Raw genomic sequence first — 8,210 nt, 5'->3', positions numbered from 1 at the left:
CATTTCTGCCCCTCCTACCAGTCTCGATATGGGTTCTTTTTTATATCTGTAGTTATAAAGCTTCTGTTCAGCTAGACTACAGATGATTCTCTGGGTTGTCTTTTCTATAATTTAGTAGTAATTTTAATGTGTTCATGGAAGGAAACAAGAACACGGTTTATCTACTCAGCCACCTTGGATCTCTCACAAAACTTTATTTAAACACTTTTATAATAGGTCATGGAGTAAAGAATTTCAGGCAAGTTGTTCATGCGTTTATATTTTTTATCTTAGAAATATTAGTAGTGGTTGAAGACATAGGTATAAGCAAAAAGTGGGATAGGGCACAAAACTTATTTAGGGGATAATTGCAATTACTGAAGCAAGGAGATAAGAATATGACCTAAGAAATAACGCTAATAAAACATAATTAGAAAGTGGCAATTCTATGAGGGGAATACAAAAAATAAAAATAAAAATAAAAAATGACCTGATTTAGAGGTTTATTTGGGCAACTGGAATAATGATTATGACATTAAATGAAATTGAGATAAATAAAAATAGAATTTAGAAGTTAAAACTGACCTTTATGTACATATCTGCTCTTCTATAGACTGTGTGGCTTGAGAAAGTACTGGTAGCTCAGGGAACTGAGGGAAGACCAATCCGGACCACCCGGATGTGCATTTTCTATCTTTATACCATTAACATAGCAGCCAGCTGGCTCAGAAGGTACAGGGTAGCTCAATTAAACAAACAAACAAACAGAAAAACAAAACAAAACTGAAGCCTGCTTAGATAAAACTGCATCTATGAGGCTGCATAGATGTTGACACTATTCCTGACTAAAACATCATGAGCTTTATGAGGATGAAGCCACACTAACAAAATGTCGACCATGGTAAAGTCAGACCAGCCATGCCCAGTCCAAGCTGTGTCGTTTGGAGGTTGTGATCATTCCACAAATTCCCTTATTCTAAGCACCCTCCTAATAAACCTTCATCCTTTGTTTCTTTCCTACTTTTTTGGGCATTTTTAACTTTTCTTTACATATTCCCAATTTTAATCTCATTTTATTTATGCCAAGTGTTCTAGTTTTTATATAGTATTCAGACTCTAATTTTGATTGCATTATTAAAAAAATAATCTTGAGGGTTGGACAATTTGACTCCACATTTTTAAATAGGAAAACTGAACAGTAATTGAGATACTAAGGAGAAACTGTGGTAAGAATATACATAAAAAACCTAGTTCAGAAAACTGAGCTGTTCTGTGAATTATCCTGATTCTCTTGGGAGATATTTTAACAGAGATTAGGGCTTCCTAGTTATACATTCCAGCTCTATACATTACCAACTTTCAACAATGAACGGTTCTTGCCTATAAAACATATATTGATAGTCTCCTAACAGGATTCCTTTGAGAACTAATATAATTGATATATGCATATATATTTCTGAGCATTCAAAAATTTTAGCTAACATCATCACTATTATTATTTATTTGTTCTAGACTTTGAACTTCTTGAAGTCTTAAATTTTAATTATAAGTATATTTTCAATGTCTAATAGAATGTATTCCACATACTTGGTTTTCAATACATGTTTATTTAAGGTATTAATCATTTATTCATATCATTTGACTCCTTTGGTTTTCACTTTTAAAAGACTATAGCAAAATGACATTGAGAAAATTTCAATTACATTTGAAGCGATACAGTCCTGCATATGCAGTAATACTTATCAAAGGATAAAGAAAATAATGACATGTTCAAATATTTACAGCTTCTTTATCAAGCCTAGTGAAAAACTAAATGTTTCCCCTCTATTTGTGTGCATCCCATCATTTTCTTTCCTCTATCATCTCATGCTATTCTTTTGTACATATCATTTGAAAGTTATAAAAATTATCTTTTAACATATAGTGTAAGTGTTAAAATTTTCTTTATTTTTTGTGTCCTCACTAAATAACATGAGAGACAACAATGTATACAAAGGTAAATAGAAACATATATCCTGGAAAATATTTTAACTTTCACTTAATTCATAATAGAAGTAATTTTAAGGTAAGTATTCTGACCTAAAATATATATACCTTCAATATTAAACAATTATATTGAAATTCTTCAATAAGAATTGTATTCTATGTATATAACATTTATGTTGGAAATGTTGATTTCTATTAGTAGCCATAAATCAAGATTTATATATTATCACGTCTTTTATTTATTTTTTTTTTCCCAAAAATTATTTGTCCATATTTATGTGGTTTCATTTCTGGGTTCTCAATTCTACTCCATTGGTCTATGTGTCTGTTTTTCTGCAAATACCATGCTGTTTTGATTATTGTTGCCCTGTAATACAAGCTAAAGTTAGGGAGTGTGATACCTCCAGCGTTGTTCTTTTTTCTTAAGTTTGCTTTGGCTATTCAGGGTCTTTTGTGGTCCGAAACAAATCTGATTATTTTTTGTTCTATTTCTTTAAAAAATGCCACTGGGATTTTGATGGGGATTGCATTAAATCTGTATATTGCTTTGGGTAACATGGCCATTTTAACTATGTTGATTCTTCCAATCCACGAGCATGGAATGTCTTTCCATTTCTTTGTGTCTTCTTCAATTTCTTTCAAAAATGTCTTATACTTTTCAGCATATAGGTCCTTCAGATCCTTGGTTAAGTTTATTCCTAGGTATTTTATTCTTTTTGCTGCAATTGCAAAAGGAATTGTTTTCTGTATTTCTTTTTCTGGGATTTCATTGTTAGTATATAGGAATGCAATGGACTTCTGTACGTTGATTTTGTAGCCAATAACTTTACTGTATTCATTGATTGTTTCTAATAGCTTTATGGTGGAGTCTTTAGGGTTTTCTATATATAGCATCATGTCATCTGCAAAGAGTGATAATTTAACTTCTTCATTCCGATTTGGATGCCTTTTATTTCTTTCTCTTGCCTGATTGCTCTGGCAAGGACTTCCAACACTGTGTTGAAAAGCAGAGGTGAAAAGGGGCAGCCCTGTCGTGTTCCTGAACGTAGAGCAAAGGGTGCTCTATATATGTCAATTATGTCCATTTCATCTAATGTGTCATTTAGGGCTGCTGTTTCATTATTTATTTTCTGTTTGGATGATCTATCCATAGCTGTCAATGATGTATTTTAGTCCCGTAGTATAATTGTGTTTTGGTCAATTTCTCCCATTAGTTCTGTTAGTAGTTGCTTGGTATATTTTGGTGCTCCCTGATTGGGGGCATAAATATTGATGACTGTTATGTCTTCTTGTTGTACAGTCCCCTTCACCATTATGAAATGTCCATCTTTGTCTCTTGTTATATTTTTAACCCTGAAGTCTGTTTCATCTGATATCATTATGGCTACACCTGATTTTCTCTGGGTACCATTTGTTTGGAGTGTCAATTTCCACCCTTTCATTTGAGTCTATGCTTGTCCTTGTAGCTGAGATGTGTCTCTTGGAGACAGCATATGGTTGGGTTTAGTTTTTTGATCCAATCTGCTACTCTGTGTGTTTTTATTGGTGAGTTCAGTCCATTTACATTTAGGGTGATTATTGATATGTGAGGATTTCCTGTCATTCTATCTTTCGTTTTCTGGTAAGGCTGTGTCTCCATTGTTTCTTTGCCTTTTTGTTGTCTATTATTTCTGTGTGGTGGTATTCTATGATGTTTCCCTCTGTTTCTTCTTTTATTACAGTATATATTTCAGTTCTGGATTTCTTTTGAGTGGTTACTCTTAAGTTTATGTAAAAGAAAGTTTGATATTTAGAGTATTCCATTTTCTTCAGCACGCTTACTTTCTCCATTCCCATATTCCGGTTCAGGCCTTTACTCTCCCCCTTTTTGTTTTGGTTGCCACAAATTGTCCCTGTTGATGGTGGTCGAATAGCCTCTTTTAGTATTTCTTGTAGTGCAGGTCGTGTATTAGAAAATTCCCTCAGCTTCTGTATGTCTGGAAAGGTCTTTATTCCTCCTTCATATCTAAAGGATATCTTTGCTGGATATATTATTTTTGGCTCATAATTTCTCTCTTTCAATAGTTTGAATATTTGGTTCCACTCTATCCTGGCTTGTAGAGTTTCTGCTGAAAAATCTGATGATAATCTAATGGGCTTTCCTTTGTAAGTTACCGTCTTCTTTTCCCTGGCTGCCTTGAGGATTCTTTCTTTGTCGTTGATTTTAGACAGCTTCAATACAATGTGCCTTGGAGAAGGCCTGTTGGGATTGAGGTAATTAGGTGTTCTATTTCCTTCTTGGATTCGAGGATCCAGTTCTGTCCACTAATTTGAGAAGTTCCCATCGACAATTTGCTTGAATATATTCTCTGTTCCTTTCTCTCTTTCTTCTCCTTCTGGTATGCCCGTTATTCTCATATTGTTGTTTCTGATGGAGTCAGAAAGTTCTTGTAGAGTTCTTTCATTTCTTTTAAGTCTCAAGTCTCTTTCTTCTTCCATCCATATCATTTCCAGGTTTCTATCTTCGATGTCACTGATTCTTTCCTCCATCTGGTCAACTCTACTACCTAAGCTGGTTATTTCATTCTTAATTTCGTCTATTGATTTCTGAATCTCCAGAAATTCTATTTGGTTCTTTTTTAAAATTTCAATCTCTTTCGTAAAATGCTTATGTTGTTCTTTGATTGTGTTTCTGAGTTCACTAAACTGCCTTTCTGTGTTTTCTTGCATTTCATTGAGCTTATAAGAACTGCAATCTTGAATTCTCTGTCATTTAAGTCACATATTCCCATATCTTTAAGTTCCTTTTCTGGGGACTTTTCACTTTCTTTCTGAGCTGTCTTTTTGCCTTGGTTATTCATGGCAATTACTGATTTATTATTTTTCTTCCTAGACATCTACAGGAGTGGCTTCTGCAACAGGTTGATAGGAAGAGGTCTTTATTTTGTTTTCCAGTACTTTTTGGTAGAATGTTTTATTTTCTTTCCAACTGCAGCTTATTTTTCTTCTCCCACACGGTAGTGCTATATTTTCTCTGCACTATTCCAGCTTCTCACACAATGGGGGGATTCCCTGGGAGACGGGCTTCTCCTCTGTTAATAGTTCGTCTAGATCATAGGGTACAGTGTCCTGGTGGGTATGCGGAGAGCTTTTGATGTTCCAAAGCTCTTCCTGCACCAGATTCAGAGCCCTTGTGTTTCAGCAGTTCTGTTTACTCCTGCACGGATCCGCCCAGATAGATGAGGTCAGGGGCGGGGTGAGTTGTGAGAGGTGGCCCAGAGCAATGGCGGCGACCACCACCACAGCCGGTCCTGCTTTCACAGCTCCCTCCCCTTTGCCGGAACTAGTTGGGCTGTGAATTTGTGTCTGCGGTCCACAGTTTTCAGAACAGCAAATATTCTGTTATTTTGATCTGACACTGCTACTGTTCCGTTTCTAGCACCGGGCAGGTGGGGGCAGGGCGAGCTCTGGGAGGGGAGGGAGGGGGCGGCTAGTCTCAGTGCCTAAGGCTCTGTTCTCTGCTCAGCAGTGAGGGCTTAAACCATCGTTTTCAGCCTTCTTCCCTCAGTCTTTTCTCCAAGGTCTCTGCCGTGAGCGTTGGGTTCAGCCGTGTTATATGCTGTCCCCTCAGCCCTGTGGGCCATAAGCGGAGTCCTACCAGTCCGAGTTCTTCCCTCTCCTGCAGCTGCGGTAGTTTCGGGAAGCAGCGAGCTCGGCACACTGAGCGAGGTCTGCGTCCTGCGCCCTGCGCCCGCACGGCTCCGTCTCCACACTTCTCCCTTTCCTCCTCCCCCGCTCGTGCAATTCACCCACTTTTAGGTGAATTCAGTAGTGGGCCTCTTCGTCTTGCCTGTCTGCTGTGCAGGGAGTCCTTTGTGGAGTTATTGTTGTTCTATTAGTTGTAAATTCCAGGGGAGCTTTACAGAGGCTCACCTCAGGCTGCCATTCTGATCAAGTCTTAATTTTATTTAATGTATATATCCTCTTTCCTTTTTGCTCCCCAGAGTAATAGTAATTATATTTATGGTATAACAATGATAAAAGTAGAATATTCAATTTTAAAATTGACAAATACAAGCCCATTAACTAAATACTGAAACAGAATTTTGAAGAGTATAACATCTTTCTTTTCCAAGGCTAATTATTCATTTATCTCATTTTGCTTTTTAGTGCCCATTATATCAAAGAATAAGTTGTAGTTTGCATCTGGGATATTTCTGAGATTTAAAAAAAAGTGTTCTTCTGAATTTCTGTTGCTTTAGGTGAAATCTAAATGGTAAATAATGTGAAGCTATAGATTTCTAATTCTTACTAATTCTACCACAATTACAAATTAAATACACATAAATACAAGTAACATTCACAGTAAATGCAGAGGGTTAGAAAAAGTGTTATATTGTTCTATCCTATTCCAGTCTTCTAAATTGTAATTGAATGCCCAGGATGTTGCCATAATTTTTTTTGTGTTTACTCCTTTTAAAATTCCATAAACTATTTTTTATAAATTGAGTACATTTTCATTGTTTTGTATTTCTCATTGCATTAATACTATTGATTTTAAAGGTTTAGTGGAAAAAATAAAGATATATTAAAAATATGCACATTACTTTGATTTCCTGTGAATTATAGGAGGAATAATCCATAAAACCAATGCAAGTTGTTAGCTAAATTAGAAGCTGTTCAAATTAACCAGGCATCTCCCTCCATTTCCAAAAAGAAATCAGAAGAGTCCAAATACTACCATAAAAATTGTACAGTAAAACCATCACACATATGGTTTTATCAGAACATATTCTCTTTCCTTAGTGAAAATAACCTCCTTCTGAGAATAAAAATCTGAACAGAAATTCCGTTCTTGATTATCTGCAAAAGCTACAAAGCACTTATGGGCCTATTGAGCAATCAGATAGGCAGAGTTTTAGGGAAGTCCATTCCTAAAATGTATCTTTATTTCCTGATGTGCTTATTGCCAATGTTATTTTAGCTGTTAGAGTATCTTAAAGACATAAAAACAGTTGGCTGGGTGTTCTAAAGATGATGGCAGTAGCCTGCAGCTTATATAAACTCTATAGGGTCCATGGACATAGTTGCAATAAAGCAGAACATAGAAAACACAGATTATATAAAACTTAATATGTTCAGCCCGGGAGATACTTTTAAACATTTGCTGAAATTACTTTACAAGCGGGTGTATTCACTATAAAATCATTGTAATGGAGAAATAAAGCAGGGGTACAGAATAAAAAAGCAAGAAATTCTCTCAAATGATTTCATGTAAGCATCTAAATAACAACTAGGATTAGCTTGATGCAATTTACGAAGTTTGTTTACATGAAGATCTCATTTACAGCTTTCTGGTATAGATAATTACCTTATTAAATTTAATGTTATTCCCAAAGGATCTCATCTTTTTATAATGTCTAAATAAGTCCCTGACCTATTTACCATCTACATATGTGTGTTTGTGAATGTGTGTATGTACCATTTTAAAGTAAGATTAGTTCATGGGCTATACCTACAACCACCTGTGCATATATTTGTTAGCACTTATTTTTAAATGGGATACAATGCTTATTATTCAGAGGGCATTATTCTTTAGAAAGGAGAATTGGAAGAAGAAAAGTTGACAAAGCTAATTAACAAATTTGCTTGTGATTAGGAATTCAGGAAAAATACCGAATCCAGACTTACCTAGAACAAAACTGCTGGATATTCATCCACTGAATTGCTGCTTTCTCATTATTTTACATAAAATGAGGAAAATTGAAGAGAAATATTACCCCCATAGGAACATGAACTTACAATGCACACCCCATAGAGCATGTTGGCCACAGGACAAATTTCTGGGGGACAATGAGAAGATGAAGGCCCAGTGAATATTCTTGCTGACACTATTTTGTGGACTTTCACTTTCCTCAATGGAGCCTATTCCCTACAGCAATCAGCATAAAGTTGTGTAATTGACCTTGAACTTGGTACTTGGTGGTAACCAAGAAGGGGCCCACCTGTCCAACAAACTAAAAATACAAAAATGAATATATATATATATATATATATATATATATATATATATATATATCTCCATGCATTCAGGTTTTTTTAAAATAATTATTTTACTATCCTGTGGAAATGGTTAATCATATTTCTTGCGGAAATACTGCCCAAAAGTATGTGGATATTACTGATATGTGCATCTTGTTCCGTGTTCTTAAAAGTGATACATTCATTATTTTGTTAGACTTTTCTCCCTTCCTGTCTCAAAGAGA

Source organism: Rhinolophus sinicus, linkage group LG01, assembly GCF_036562045.2.
Source record: "Rhinolophus sinicus isolate RSC01 linkage group LG01, ASM3656204v1, whole genome shotgun sequence".
Classification (NCBI taxonomy): Eukaryota; Metazoa; Chordata; class Mammalia; order Chiroptera; family Rhinolophidae; genus Rhinolophus; species Rhinolophus sinicus.
The sequence above is the reverse complement of the archived record's forward strand: the minus strand, read 5'-3'. Positions refer to the sequence as shown.